Consider the following 16,209-nt stretch of genomic DNA (forward strand, 5'->3'; position numbering starts at 1 on the left):
AACTAAAACTAAACTAAACTAAAATGTAATACTTTGTACAAAATCCTTTGTTGGTAATGACAGTCTCAAAATGCCTCCTGTATGGAGAAACTAGTCACATGCATTGCTCAGGTGTGATTTTGGCCCATTCTTCCACATAGTCTTCAAATTTTGAAGGTTCAGTGGGCCTCTTCTATGAACTCTGATCTTTAGTACTTTCCATAGATTTTCTGTTGGATTCAAGTTAGGTGATTCGCTGGGCCATTCTAGCAGCTTTATTTTTACTTTGCAACTAATTGAGAGTTTCCTTGGCTTTGTGTTTGGGATCATTGTCTTGCTGAAATGTCCTCCCTTGTTTCATCTTCGTCATCCTGGTAGATGGCAGCAGATTTTTATCAAGAATGTCTTGGTAGATTTTTCCATTCATCTTTCCTTCAATGACATGAAGTTTTCCAGTACTGTATGCTGAAAAACAGCCCCACACCTTGATTTTCCCACCTCTAAACTTCACTGTTGGTATGGAGTTTTTGGGGTGATGTGCAGTGCCATTTGACCTCCAAACATGGTGTGTATTATGGCATCCAAATAGTTAAATTTTGGTCTCATCTGACCAGACTATATTCTCCCAGTATTTCACAGGCTTGTCTAAATGTTGCGCAGCAAATTTTAAACCACCTTCAACATGATTTATCCTCAGAAATGCAGTCTTACGTGGTGAGATTGTATACAGGCCATGGCAGTTGAGTGCATTACTTACTGTTTTCTTTGAAACAATTGTACCTGTAATTCCAGCTCTTTCTGAAGTCCTCCACAAATGATCCTTGGCTCTTGGACAGATCTTCTGATAATTCTTTTCACTCCTCAGTCAGAAATCTTGTGAGGAGCACCTGGTCGAGGCCAGTTTATGGTGGAATTATGTTCTTTCCATGTCCGGATTATGGCCCCAACAGTGCTCACTGGAACATTCAGAAGTTTATAAATCCTTCTGTAACCCATGCCATCAGTATGTTTTGGAATAATAAGATTGCAAAGGTTTTGAGAGCTCTTTGCTTTTACCCATCATGAGATGCTTCTTGTATGACACCTTGGTAATGAGACACCTTTTTATAGGCCATGGGACTAAAGAAGCTGATATTAATTTGCACTGATAAGTGGCAGAATTGCTTTCTAATTACTGATAGATTTCAGTTGGTGTCTTGGTTTTCCATGCCTTTTTGCACCTCCCTTTCTTCATGTGTTCAATACTTGAATACTTAATTGTTTTGGTTTCTTTGTATGTATGGATTGCATGGGTTGTTACCGACATGTGGTAAAAATATGTCAATAGAAAAATAGTGATGTGTTCAATAAATATTTTACCTGCGGTATATACTGTATATACAGTGTCAAATAGGATACACCGATGATAATAAGAAAGTGGTCCAGAGGAGGACCCCTAAGCCCTGGGTGTAATGTTACAATAACAATCTGTCAGTCTGTATTAAACCCATTCCCTGCTGACCAGCGCATTGGGAACCATATCCAGCATTGGGACACTAAATATACCTTTCTTCTAACCTGGATATAGGCATCTGTACCATGTGTCAGGCAAACAGTACTGTTCCTGATTTTTAGGATGCAGTAGTTTGGCCAGTGGCCCCTCACCAGCTCTTAGGGTGACAGATGGTATCCCTCTGTTTGACTTTGGTGGCTCAGTAAATCAGTGGCAGCAGTACTCTCCCCAACAATCAGTCAGCAGCACCAACAGTGACAGTGGCATTTTTCCCAATGATCAGGCGACAACACCAGCAAGAGACAGTGGCATTTTGCCTGCTACTCTTTCTCTCTGCATCCCTTAAGCAGTGTGGCAAAATGTTCTGCTAACAGCCTGCAGCATGGTCTGTCTCCCACAATGTCCTCACCACCTCGCTCCTGAGCCCAGGAAGAGTCCTTCCATTTCTTCTCTACAGAGCTCTGGTAATGCTGGGATAAGCAGCCCAGAGTCAGTCTGTAATATAGGCTTGATCCGTCTGGGGAGTACACAAGTCATAGTTGTTCCTAGCAGTTTCTGTCCTTCCCACAATCCTTCGGCTTTGGCCTGCGGCTGCTGGGCCTTCCACGGCCAACCAGTGAGCACATTGTAGGTGGTAGGGGGCTGATGAGGTCACCCCTGTACGCCGCCCTGTTCCTGGAGCCGGCCTGTGTCCCCTGTCACGGGATGGGGCTTTGGCTGCTGGGAGTTCCTCTGCCTCCCAGCGAGACTAGCGAGGGAGCAATGATCCGGCGGCTCTGGGCTCTGGTGCGGTGATGGCTGACCTTCTCTCTGTGAGCCGCCCGATCAGAGGGGGAGCTCAGCGGCTCTGAAGATGATGCGGTCCCTTCGTCCCTGCATGGATCTGGAGTGGCGGCTGGGAGTCCCAGTGGACGGTTGCAGCCTGGTGAGTTGACTTCTGGGGCTGTTTTTCCATTGTCTTCCTCTTCTTCTCTGTTGGGGGAGTTTCGGGACTTGGGGAGTAGCGCTTCGGGTTTGGAGGCGGCGAGCGGGTCTGGGGTTACTGGGGTTGATGTGTCGTCGCTGGGGGGTTCCCTGGGAGTTCCTCTGCCTCCCAGCGAGACTAGCGAGGGAGCGATGATCCGGCGGCTCTGGGCTCTGGTGCGGTGATGGCTGACCTCCTCTCTGTGAGCTACCCGGGTTCAGGAGCCGGGACTGATCTTCAAGCAATGCGAGGTGCTGCCTGGGAGCTGGAAGATGCGGAGCGCCGATCAGAGGGGGAGCTCAGCGGCTCTGAAGATGACGCGGTCCCTTTGTCCCTGCATGGATTTGGAGTGGCGGCTGGGAGTCCCAGTGGGCGGTTGCAGCCTGGTGAGTTGACTTCTGGGGCTGTTTTTCCATTGTCTTCCTCTTCTTCTCTGTTGGGGGGGTTTCGGGACTTGGGGAGTAGCGCTTCGGGTTTGGAGGCGGCGAGCGGGTCTGGGGTTACTGGGGTTGATGTGTCATCGCTGGGGGGTTCCCTGGGCACTGATGGGGTTGTTGGTATGCTGCTGGCGGGTTTTAGGGATGTGCTGGCGTGTTGTGAGGTGGGGGTGGTAGCCCGGGCTTCAGCGCCATCTTTGGCCGCGTGGTTGGCGGTTCAGGCTGTGGCATCTGGGGGCGGTGTTGTCTCCATGGGAGGTAGAGACGCTGCTGCGGGGGTGCCCCCGCGGGTGGTTACGGTAGCTGTGCCGCAGTTCTCCGGAGCCTCTTCTGCCGTTAGGTCGGCGGTGGGTGGTTCTTCCAGTGCTGCCTCTGAGGTAATGAGGGGGGGGGATGCGGCTGTTCATGGTCCTGGGGCTGATGGCGGGGAAAAGGCGGTGCCGGGATTTGATGGGGTGCGTTTGGTGGACGCGGTCAAATGCGAAGTTTATGTGTGCTCTGAAGCCGGAGGTGAAGGAGTGCATTTGGAGGGGTGAATATGTGGAGATATTTTCTTTGTTGCCATTGGAGAAATTCAACTTGGACAAAGTTCGGCCAGACAAGAGTAAGAGGGAGGAGGAAAAACGGCAGTACTGTTTGATCCCCCGCACTTTCTCTAATTGGCTTCAGGCGTTTGCCATTCTGGCAAGCGTTATTGGAGAGAGGATGCTGGAACATTGTTCGCCTCTCTTTTGTTACTTGGATGCTATCGGCGAAGCTCAGAGGGTTTATGGGGGCATTGCGTGGTTGTGTTATGACGAACAGTTTCATCAATGTATGGCGGTTCGGCCGTCTTTGCGGTGGGACCACAAGGATATTGGGCTGTGGATGAAGCTGATGACACCCATGCGGACCACAGCTCATCCCTTTCCTGGGGGGGCTGGAGGTGCAGCCAATGTGGCGCAAGCGGCCGCACTTAAAAAAGGATACTGCTGGCAATTAAACGAGGGATCGTGCAAGTTTGGATCTGGCTGCCGATTCCATCACGAGTGTTCGGGTTGTGGGGGGTCCCATCCATTGTCCCGGTGTTTTAAACAGGGAAGGGGGAGAGGTGGTGACGCTGAGAAAAGGGATGATGCCGGTAAGAGAGTTGGAAGGATGTTGCTGTTTTTAAAGCGGTACCCTGATGTCAGGGCTCCGGGGTGTGACCAGAGGTATGTGACTGACGCAGGGAAACGCAGGCTTCAGATAAGTTATAAACAATATAATTTATTAAAGACTAACAATACAAACATAAACGCAGTGCAATACTAAAATATAACACAGTGCAAACGAACCAAACCAAACCACCCACAGATAACAGTACATACAATGCAAGCGTCGTCAGGCAGGCCGGGTCAATAACAATCGGGCAGGTAGGTACAGGGGGTCAGGCAGAGAATGGTCGGGGTCACAAGCCAGGGATGAAACAAGAGAAGTCAGCAGAGGTCCGGATCAGGCAGGGTCAGCAACGAATCAGTCAGACAGGGACAGGAACAGGAATGCAGGTAACAAGATACAGGGCCCAGGAAAAACACACACCAAGGCAGAAACTGCAGGTCTGGCCATCCCTTAAATACACCTGCATGATCAGCTTCAGGTGTTTGGCTGGCTGCAGGGTTGAGTCTCTGATTGCCAGGAGCACCCGCTGGCCAGCCCTGGTACTGCAGCCCGCAAGGCAGGTGAGTCCCACCATTACTGGCAAGTCCATTCCTGACAGTACCCCCCCCTCAAGGAGCGGCCTCAGGACGCTCCAAACAGTCCTAGCTGGGCAAAATGTTCCACCGCCCGGGTCTGGTAACTGGCGGGATATCAAAGACTGGCACATCGGGCAGGACTCCGGGCAGCGGCACACCGGGCAGGACTCCGGGCAGCGGCACACCGTGCAGGACTCCGGGCAGCGGCACACCGGGCAGAGGCACATCGAGCAGGACTCCGGGCAGCGGCACATCGGGCAGGACTCCGGGCAGCGGCACATCGGGCAGGACTCCGGGCAGCGGCACATCGGGTAGAACTCCGGGCAGGACTCCGGGCAGAGGCACATCGAGCTGGACTCCGGGCAGAGGCACATTGAGCTGGACACCGGATCAGCAGGCACCGGGCCACCAGGCAGAGCAGCGGGCGCCGGGCCCCCAGGCAGAGCGGCGGGCGCCGGGCTCCCCGGCGGAGCAGCAGGCACCGGCCACCAGGCGGAGCGACAGGCATCGGGCCCCCAGGTGGGGCGACAAGCATCGGGCCCCCAGGCGGGGCGACAGGCATCGGGCCCCCAGGTGGAGCGACGGGCATCGGGCCCCCAGGCGGGGCGACGGGCACCGGGCCCCCAGGAGGGGCGACAGGCATCAGGCCCCCAGACGGGGTGAAAGGCATCGGGCCCCCAGGCGGGGCGACGGGCATCGGTCCCCCAGGCGGGGCGGCGGGCGCCGGGCCCCCCCAGAGGGGCGACAGGCATCAGGCCCCCAGGCGGAGCGACAGGCATCGGGCCCCCAGGCAGGGCGCCGGGCCCTCAGGCGGGGCGGCAGGCACCGGGCCCCCAGGAGGGGCGGCAGACACCGGCCCCCCAGGCGGAGCGGCGGGCACCGGGTCATCAGGCACGACAACGGGCATCGGGTCACCAGGCATCAGGTCATTTGGCTTGCCAGTGGGCACCGCGTCATCTGGCAAGGCAGTGGGCACCGAGTCACCAGGCACGACAGTGGGCTCCGAGTCAACTGGCATGACCGTGGGCACTGGGTCAGACATTGGATCGTCTGGCTGGACAGCGGGCATCGGGTCACCAGGCATCAGGTTATTTGGCTCGACAGCGGGCACCGCGTCATCTGGCAAGGCAGTGGGCACCGAGTCACCAGGCACGACAGTGGGCTCTGAGTCAATTGGCACGACAGCGGGCACCGGGTGATCAGGTACCGGATCGTCTGGCTCGACAGCAGGCACCGGGTCATCTGCCGCTGGATCGTCTGGCTCGACAGCGGGCATCGGGTCACCAGGCATGACCGCGGGCACTGGGTCATCAGGCATTGGATCGTCTGGCTCGACAGCGGGCATCGGGTCACCAGGCATGACAGCGGGCACTGGGTCATCAGGCATTGGATTGTCTGGCTCGACAGCGGGCATCGGGTCACCAGGTATGACAGTGGGCTCCGAGTCACCAGGCATGACCGCGGGCACTGGGTCAGACATTGGATCGTCTGGCTCGACAGCAGGCATCGGGTCAAAAGGCATCAGGTCATTTGGCTCGACAGCGGGCACCGCGTCATCTGGCAAGGCAGTGGGCACCGAGTCACCAGGCACAACAGTGGACTCTGAGTCAATTGGCACGACAGCGGGCACCGGGTCATCTGGCGCTGGATCGTCTGGCTCGACAGCGGGCATCGGGTCACCAGGCATGACAGCAGGCACTGGGTCATCAGGTACCGGATCGTCTGGATCGACAGCGGGCACCGGGTCATCTGGCGCTGGATCGTCTGGCTCGACAGCGGGCATCGGGTCACCAGGCATGACAGCGGGCACTGGGTCATCAGGCATTGGATCGTCTGGCTCGACAGTGGGCATCGGGTCACCAGGTATGACCGTGGGCACTGGGTCATCAGGCATTGGATCGTCTGGCTCGACAGCGGGCATCGGGTCACCAGGCATGACAGTGGGCACCGGGTCATCAGGTACCGGATCGTCTGGCTCAACAGCGGGCACTGGGTCATCAGGCGTGATAGGATCATCAGGCTGGATCAGTTCATCAGGCTGGGTACAGACATCAGGCTGGGTACAGACATCAGGCTGAAGTGCGGGTGCCGAGGCACCAGGCTGAACCACGGAAGGCAGGTTCTCAGACAGCAGGCTCACCGGTTTGGATACTAACAGGATGGTACTGGTTGGAAAGAATTTCCGTTTTTTCTGGTTTTAACTACTGAGGCACTGCAAGTAAACGCAGGTCTGCAAACGAATAGAGCAGCTGAGGACAGAGAAGAGCTGGAAGATGGAACAGAGGAGAGAGCAGTTGCTACAGAGGACTTCTTTACAGGGTTAAAGAAAGGATAGGTGCAGCGAGTGGGAGCAGAGGACTGGTATGTGGTAGTTAGAGTATACTGGGCAGTCACTGGGGGTGCTGTCGGGGATGCAGGAAGAGTGCCTTGAGTGGAGGAATGATGTTGTAAGCTGACTGAGGCTGGGTGCAACAAGTCTGACCATGTCTGCAGTATGGGTTGAACAAAGCTCAGTTTACACAAAGCCTGTCTGGTCAATGACTGCACTGCGTTTATACAATCTCTTAGTATCTGTGGTGAACATGCAGAATAACGCTCCAGAAAGTAACCCACATCATCCTCTAATAACCATACCAGGGACTCTACCTGGTCGGCACTAAATGGCGGCAAAAATTCATCCCTGCATTCGGGGGTACCAGATGAAACCAACTCAGCACAAACCTGAATCAATGGCTGCACCTCAGAGAATTCTGTGCCCTGATCTACTAGAACATGAGCGATCCGTATACATTCTAGCAGTTCATCCCTGGGATACTCCCTCAGAGTCTGATAAGCATATTCTCTGTCATCAAACACTAGCAGAGATAAATACACAACCTCATCCAGATCCATCCTTCCCAGCAACAAGCCAAGATGGCTTCCCTGTGCAGCCACTTCTGGTCAGGATTGGCCTTGGTGTAATGTCAGGGCTCCGGGGTGTGACCAGAGGTATGTGACTGACGCAGGGAAACGCAGGCTTCAGATAAGTTATAAACAATATAATTTATTAAAGACTAACAATACAAACATAAACGCAGTGCAATACTAAAACATAACACAGTGCAAACGAACCAAACCAAACCACCCACAGATAACAGTACATACAATGCAAGCGTCGTCAGGCAGGCCGGGTCAATAACAATCGGGCAGGTAGGTACAGGGGGTCAGGCAGAGAATGGTCGGGGTCACAAGCCAGGGATGAAACAGGAGAAGTCAGCAGAGGTCCGGATCAGGCAGGGTCAGCAACGAATCAGTCAGACAGGGACAGGAACAGGAATGCAGGTAACAAGATACAGGGCCCAGGAAAAACACACACCAAGGCAGAGACTGCAGGTCTGGCCATCCCTTAAATACACCTGCATGGTCAGCTTCAGGTGTTTGGCTGGCTGCAGGGTTGAGTCTCTGATTGCCGGGAGCACCCGCTGGCCAGCCCTGGTACTGCAGCCCGCAAGGCAGGTGAGTCCCACTATTACTGGCAAGTCCATTCCTGACACCTGATCAGGCGGCGGCTTGCCTGTTGCGGCAGGGTTTTGCGAAGGGTTGTTTGATCCCATGTGTGTTGCCGGTTGTTCCTCCTGCAGCAGGTAATTTAAAATTGGCACAGCTGCATCTGGACATTGTCCTTGCTAAACTTGACAAGGAGGTGTCCTTGGGTCGCATGGCTGGCCCGTTTGTTGACCCACCAATGCCTGATCTAGTAATTTGGCCGTTGGGTGTTGTTCCTAAAAAAAGAGCCCAATAAATATAGATTCATCCATCACCTGTCGCATCCGCGGGGGGGTTCGGTCAATGACGCTATTGACCCGGATTTGTGTACCGTTCCGTACACTTCTTTCGATGCGGCGGTCTCGTGGGTGCGGCGGTATGGTCGGGGTTCCTTAGCAAAAACTGATATTGAGGCGGTGTTTTGCCTCTTGCCAGTTCATCCTAGTTGTCTCCATCTGCTGGGTTGCAAATGAGACGGCGCATTTTTGGCAATCGTTGTTTGCCTATGGGTTGCACCATTTCTTGTTCCCTATTTGAGACATTTAGTTCTTTTCTGGAATGGGCGGTTAGGGATGTTTCTGGGCTCGCATTCGTCATCCATTATTTGGATGATTTCTTGTGCATTGGCCCCCCCGGAAGTTCCATCTGTGCTTCGCTACTGAGCATGGTGGAGCACGTGTTCGAGTATTTTGGCATTCCCTTGGCTCCGGATAAGACGGTGGGTCCGCACATGGAATTGTGTTTTTTGGGCATTGTTATCGATACGGAGGCCATGGAATGTCGTTTGCCTATGGATAAATTGGAGGAGCTCCAGGGGTTGGTGACTGCGGTGGGTCAGTGCAGAAAAATTTGACTTCGTGAATTACAGTCGTTATTAGGTAAGTTGAATTTTGCTTGCCGCATCATGCCCATGGGGTGTATATTTTACAGGCGTTTGGCGGCTGCCACGGCTGGAGTGGTGGCCCCACATCACAGGGTTCGGCTGACTAGTGAGCTATGGGACGACTTGGGGGGTGTGGAGGACGTTTCTCGATTCCTACAATGGCAGATCACTCTGGTTGGATGGGGCTGTGTCTAACTTTGATCTGGAACTGTTTACAGATGCGGCAGGCTCTGCCGGTTTTGGGGCCTATTTTCAGGGTCAGTGGAGCGTGGGTCCATGGCCGTTGCAATGGAGGGAGGCGGGTTTGTTGCGCAATCTGACCTTATTGGAGCTTTTTCCGTTCGTTTTGGCCATTTCTTTGTGGGGTGCTGTTTTTCGGAATAAACAAATTTGTTTTTGTTGTGACAATCTGAGTGTGGTCCATGCCATCAACAGTGTTTCGGCCTCCTCTAGGCCAGTGGTTCGTTTGCTTCAGCGTTTGGTTCTAGACTGTTTACATCTTAATTGTTTTGTTTCAGATGTTCATGTTCCGGGTGTGGATAACTCAGTTGCCAATGCTCTGTCTCATTTTCAGTGGGACAGATTCCGTCAGCTGGTGCTGGATGCGGAGCAGCGCAGTCTCTCTTGCCCGGATCATTTGTGGAGCATCGCCTTGCCTCTTCTGCGGCTTTGATTCAAACATCGGTTTGTGCGTCCACTTGGGCCTTCTATGAAAAGGTTTGGCGGAAATGGCTGGAGCTGGTAAGTGAGGTAGGGGGTGGGTTCGGGGTGGATGATGCCCAGTGCCTCCTGCTTTACTTCATCGGTAGGAATTTTGAAACTGGTGTTTCGGCATCTTTGATGTCCCAGAAGCTGGCGGGGTTGGCTTTCCGCTTGAAATTGGCGGGGCGCTGTGATGTTACAAAAGATTTCCTTGTTCAGCAGGCTATACGGGGGTACCGCAAAGGCCGTTCAATTCCCAATTCTAGGCGGCCAGTTTCTTTTGAGGTTCTCCATGCGGTGGTGGGCCAGTTGGCTGGTCTTTGGTCCTCACTGTATGAGGCGACTTTGTTCCGGGTGGCATTTGTGCTAGCATTTTTTGGTGCTTTTCGAGTTGGGGAGTTGGTTAGTCAGAACAAGTGGGGTGAAGGTGGTTTGGCAGTGGATGAGGTGGTCTTGCGGGGTGGTGGGTTGCGTATTTTTCTGCGCAGGTCGAAAATGGATCGCTTGGGTCGGGGCACCTCGGTTGAGCTGTCCAAAATTCCAATGTCCCGGATTTGTCCTGCTCAGGCTGTTGGGGATTTTCTCTAGTTGAGACCCGATCTCCCTGGGGTTTTCTTTATGCATGCGAATGGGATGGCACTGTCTCGTTTCCAATTTGGGGCAGTGTTTAAACGGTGTTTAAGGTCTGCCGAGTTGGGTGCTGAGCACTACTCGTCCCATTCTTTTCGCATTGGGGCGGCTACGGAGGCCACCCGGTGGGGTTTGGGTGATCACGTCGTTCAACGTATTGAGCGTTGGGATTCGGCTAGGTTCCGGTTATATGTGCTTCCTCAGCTCTTGTGAAGGGTGGGTGATCTTTTGGTGGTGTTGGTTTTGTCTACATGGTACCTGTCACTGTCCATTCTTGTTTTTTGTTTTGTGTTGTGGGGGCGTTGTTGAGGGTGTTCTACCTCCTCCCTCCCTTCTTTGTTTTTCTTTGCAGGTTCTGATGTCTGTTTGGTGTGGATCCTGGGCCATTCTTATGTCTTTTGGGGGGCTAAGCAGGCGGATGTTCGGTCAGAGGGTCGGCAATTGGGTTTTGATAGGGGGGAGGCCAGGATTCATTGGCTTGGTGTGCCGGGGATGTTGTGGTCCAGGGTAGTACCTGAGATCCATCGTTATTCCCGTTTAGACCGGCCTCCGGACATTTTGGTGTTGCATGTAGGCGGCTCGGATAAAGGTGAATAGGGAGGTGGCGTGTTTTTTTGTGTGGAATGGTGGCCTAGAAGTCCGTCATCGTGAGTTGGAGGAGGAGTCCTGGCAGTATTTGCGTGCGGATGGCGTGCATCTCAATGCTGTTGGCATTGACTTGTGGTCATTGGGCCTCCAGGATGGTATACAGCGGGCGTTACGGGTTTGGCAGACTAAATGAGTGTAAGGGTTCACACTCATGTGCTGTGGCAGGGGGTCGATGGGTCTTTGAAGGAGGTGCTGGAGTGACAATTTGGTGGATTATGGGTTGGGCCCATCGTAGGTATGGGTGTTCCTTCCCAATTATAAGGTAATGTGGGAGTTCATTGGCTGTATCTGGGACTACGTAACTGTAGTATTGTCCCCGAGGCGATGTAGTAGCGGCTGGGGGCCTTTTCATTGGGTGTCAGATACAGCCGAGTTTTGAATGTGAGTAACAGTGCCTTCGAAGACCTTTGACCCGGTTGGGATTATTACTGTCAGTTATTATTTGAGTGTACTGTAAGAAATGTTATGTAAGAGTTATGTTAAATAAATTGCTGCTATGGCCGGTTTTACACCAAAAGAGAGTCACGTGTTTATTTAGGTGGGGAAGGTAGAAGGGTGGTGGTGGTTTTATGGATTAGGGGTAAGTATTAGCCTCGATATTCTGCATGTCCAACAGTCATGCAATAGTGCAGCTTGTGGTCCAGTGCAAGAATCAAGGCTGCACATGTATCCATGCTTGAATGAACTAGTGTTCATGTGTGGCACTGGATTTTGGATGCCCAGAGGCCTATTTAAAGCACAGCAGAACTATGGAGAATTGCTGGGAGGTCATCAGCTTCTGTGACTTATGACCAGACCTGTATCCTGTTATCCTGTGTTTGACCTGCATGCCTCCTGACTCTACGTATCCTGGCCCCCAGTTTTTGATGTTGACCTGTGTCCTGACTTTGTCCCCTGCATGCTGTTTTTGTACTTCTGATGCCCATCTGATGTCGACAATGGCCTGGATTCTGACTCTGTGCCTGCCTTCCGAATTCTTACCTCTGCTACATGATTGTTGCTGACTCGGATTCATCTTGACTATGGCTTTGATTCCTGCATCTGCAAGTTCCTGTGCCAGCATTCTGCACAAGTTCCAGTCTGAGCGTCTACAGCATCCCAACAGTATCCAGACTGTCATCTGACCTTCCACTTTGTCAGAACCTAGTTCAGGCACCTCTGTCACCTTTCACCAGTTGCAGAGGGTGTTGGACAGGAGGGTAAGGGAAGCACTCTTTAGATCGGCACCTGTCAGGTAAATGCCAATGTAAGGCATTATCCATTCAGTCATGCTTTTTCAAAGAAAAAATGGATTCAGTTTACAGTTTTTTATGTCACTTTACTTCAGTTTTCACTTCTGTTTAGTTCAGTTCAGTTTACATCACTTTTTATCAGTTCAGTTTACATCAGTCTGCATTCGTTTTTTGCAATCGTTTTTAGGTTACATGTACACTGAAACTTCCGTAGTTGTTAACTCTACTGGCTTTAGAAAAGAGCTAAACGTGGCAAAAACGCATGTAAATGCGGTACCATGTTTAGCGCTTGGACTTTTATTCAATGCATTGGCCAGAGTACTTGCCATTGAAATTAATAAATGCCCAAGCTCTAAACGCAGTTAGCATTCAGACGCGTTTACACACCTTTTTGCCGTGTTTGGCATTTTTTGGCCAAAATGTTCCTCTCCTGAACACAATTCTTGCATTCAGGAGAGAGATGTTTAACTGCACCTAAACTCTTCTGCTGCTAAACTCTGATAAAAGCCTATGAGTGAATGGACACATAGGCTTTTACTGAGTTGAGTTCAGGCTTTGGCAAAAGAACACCAAAAGCTGCTAAAAACACATTTAGAAGCAGCAGTGCACATAAGGCCTTACATACTGCCTTCCTCTGGATCACCTGTGGGTATAGAATTATAACTTTTATTTTTTTAATGGTTGAACTGGATGGACTTTTGTCTTTTTTTCAGCCAGACTAACTATGTAACCATACTGTAGTTGTTGCAGAGAGCAATTAGAGGTAACAAACATAAAAAAATTTTCTTGCTTAAAACAGAAATAAACAGAACTGATGTACATGGATGGCATCCGTTTACATCTCTTCCATTTTGTTTCAAAGGATCTGAACATACCCTTGTACATTTAAAAAACGGACGGGAATGGGCATGGATGCAAATGGATGATAAATGGTTGATCATTTGTTTATATCCGTTGGTCCATAGAAATACATTGCTATCTGTTTTCATCCATGAACTTTAAAGCAGAAGTAAACCTTGTGTTTTATGTTTTACCTACAAGTAAGCCTTTAATAGCGCTTACCTGTAGGTAGTATAAATATTTCAGAAACATGCACCGTTTATGATATATTTACTGTAGCAGCGCTGGTGATGTCTGTGGCACATGCACACTGCGCTCTCAATGGACGGCATAGCATCCATTGAGAGATCCCTGCTGTGACCAAAAATCCCGTGCGCATGTGTGGGAGTGACATTATCACAGCTCGGCAAGTCAAATGGCTGCTGCCCACAAACCCAGTAGGAAGACCAGATGAAGGTGGAAGCCTCGGGGAGATGTGACAGCTTAGTTTTCAGGCCATACTAGCACATCATGATATATACTGCCCTGTCACACTTGAGTGTGATGAGTGCTTCTGACAATATTAGAACTCTAATTCTTGTGAAAATGACACACTTAAAGCAGTAGTGAAGTCCACTTTTTCACTTGTACCTACAGATAGGCCTACAACAAGGATTACCTGTTGGTATAGTGAATGTCTCCTAAATATGTCCCCTAAACTCCCACATGTGCAGTTGTGATCTCATCATGGCCTGGCCATTCAAATGGCTGGAGTGTGTGAACCCTGAAGATAGACCAGGTGAAGATGGAAGCTCTGTCATTGGTAACAGTGCGCTGCTGGAAAGATCCAGGATCCAGGATATTTACAGGACGTCCCCCACCAGGGGGACAATTTTTCTTTTTCAAACTTAAAACTTTAATACCACTTTAACCTTGCTCTGTGCAGAGATTTTTCCAACAATCTAAACATCAGCAAACTGAGAGTGATTGTCACTGGAGCAGGTTACCAGGGCAGTTAACCCTTTACACACATGGTCGCCACCACCACATGCATCATTCACAGCATCCACTGTTGCAGTTCAGACCCTGTATTGCTTAAAGCGGAGTTCCAGCTGAAAAAAAAAAAAGTCAGCAGCTACAAAAACTGTAGCTGCTGACTTTTAAAATACAGCCACTTACCTGTCCCTCAGTCCAGTGGTGTCCTCACCACCGCTGGTTTCCCGGCCGTCTTCTCTCCCTGGCGCTGACATCTTTAGTGTCACAGCCGGGTGCCCACTGCACATGTTTGAGAAATGCTGCGCTTTGTGAATGGCCCTGTAGTCTTCTGGGACCTGTCACGTGTCCCAGAAGACTACGGGGAGGGAGGACACCTTCCGCTTCCGATCGCCTAGGCGATTGCAGTGGCAGTGGGAGTGAGTACCTGTCAAATTCAGGTACCCATCCCCAAAGGTGCCAATCCTTAATGGGGAGAGGGGGACAAAGCATTAAAGTGGAACTTCCCCTTTTGGGTGGAACTCTGCTTTAAGATGTTGTGTAGATTGATTTTTACCATTTATGACAGGGCCTCAATAGGAGTCTTTTGAAGACCCTGGAATGTGGAGGTTTAGGCCTTGTTCACATGGGGTGTACATAAGTGTACCCCGTGCAGGGCCGTGTTTACCTGCATGGGGATGCATTGGTGTTCCATGCATCCCTGTGCAGGCAGACCCATTGCTGTCATGGATGCAGACGCTGTGTCCCAATAAGACATCCCCATGGGTGCATGTCCCTGAACTCACTGTCTGTTTTTGGTGACCCACACCTATATGCACCTGCACCCACACCAACTTTTGAATAAGTAACAGAAAGATGAGAGGTGCCTTTTAAATACTTTCATGGACCTAATCCAGTTTTAGTATTAAATTAAGCTAAACTGTGGTCTGTCAAGTGTGTCATCTTCTTTGGATGCCTGCTATAGACATGAGAGCATAGGCGTCCCTAGGGTTGGTGTCACACGGTGCGGTAACACTTGGTGACACCCCCACTGACGATCCCCGCAGAATGGATCGGATCTGCGGATTGAGCTGATGGAACATTATAATTTTTCAAACTTTTTTTAACATTTTTATTTTTTTTTCATATTATTATTTATGGTTTTTTTTTAAACATACTGTCACTCTAGCAGTAGTGTCACCATGGTGACACTGTACTACTTGTGGGGGGATGATGAAGATTTTTTTTTTTTTTTTTTACACAGATTGCTTTTACACCCATAAAGGCTGTAAAAACGATCATTTCTCTTTCTCTCTGGCTGCATTCTTGAAGCCATTGAGAAATACTGTGAGAGCTGTGATTGGTCACAGCTTGTCACATGGTACAAGGCTGTTGTGAATAGCCTTGTACCATGTGACCTCTGTGATCATTCACAGATTTTACTAGTAGTAAGCAATGATGTCAGAAGTGATATCTTGCTTATTACTATTCATGTGATCACTGATTGGCCAATCAGTGATCACATGATTGGGACGTCACACAGAGGGCCCGTACAGTGATCGGTGCCATGCGCTCCCAGGGAGCGTGCACAGGCTAAAATGGTGGGCGCCGTTTATGAACGGCAACCCGCCCCTGCACTGCTCCCGTCCGGCCGTTTATATATAAGGGCCAAAAGGGAAGTGGTTAAAAAATAGTTCTTGGGCCAAGCTGAGTGCTGTATAAACTCTTTGTAGCATTAGCTCTATACAGTATACAGCATCATGTTCTGACAACAGGATGGGGACTTCCCATCCAGTTCCTGGAAGAAAATCGAGTCAGGCAGAGTGCTGCTCATCCATTCACAGGAATTTTGTTTGTATTTTCTAAGTACAAGGCTTCTTCAGATTGAGGTGGAGATTTTGACATCATCTGCCCACTACATACAGTTTATACAGAGTTCAGAATGGGCGCATCTGTTAGTGAAGGAGATAGTTTGTGTGGACCAGCTTGGATCAAACTATATTAAGTGACAGAAGCTGGAGTTTGGCTTCAGGCAAACTTTTAAATAATAATAATAATAATGGCATAATCAATAAAATATATTCTATAGCTTCCTTTTGAATTGCACTTATGCTCCACTTGGAAATCCTATGTTAGTCCTCCAGTATTACCTCCATTGTGCAGACAAGAGTCGCAGCATTCATAGGGATAAATGTTGATAATAGTGCAGAC

Source organism: Staurois parvus, unplaced genomic scaffold, assembly GCF_062004578.1.
Source record: "Staurois parvus isolate SC_StPar_1 unplaced genomic scaffold, SC_StPar_1.0 ptg000704l, whole genome shotgun sequence".
Lineage (NCBI taxonomy): Eukaryota > Metazoa > Chordata > Amphibia > Anura > Ranidae > Staurois > Staurois parvus.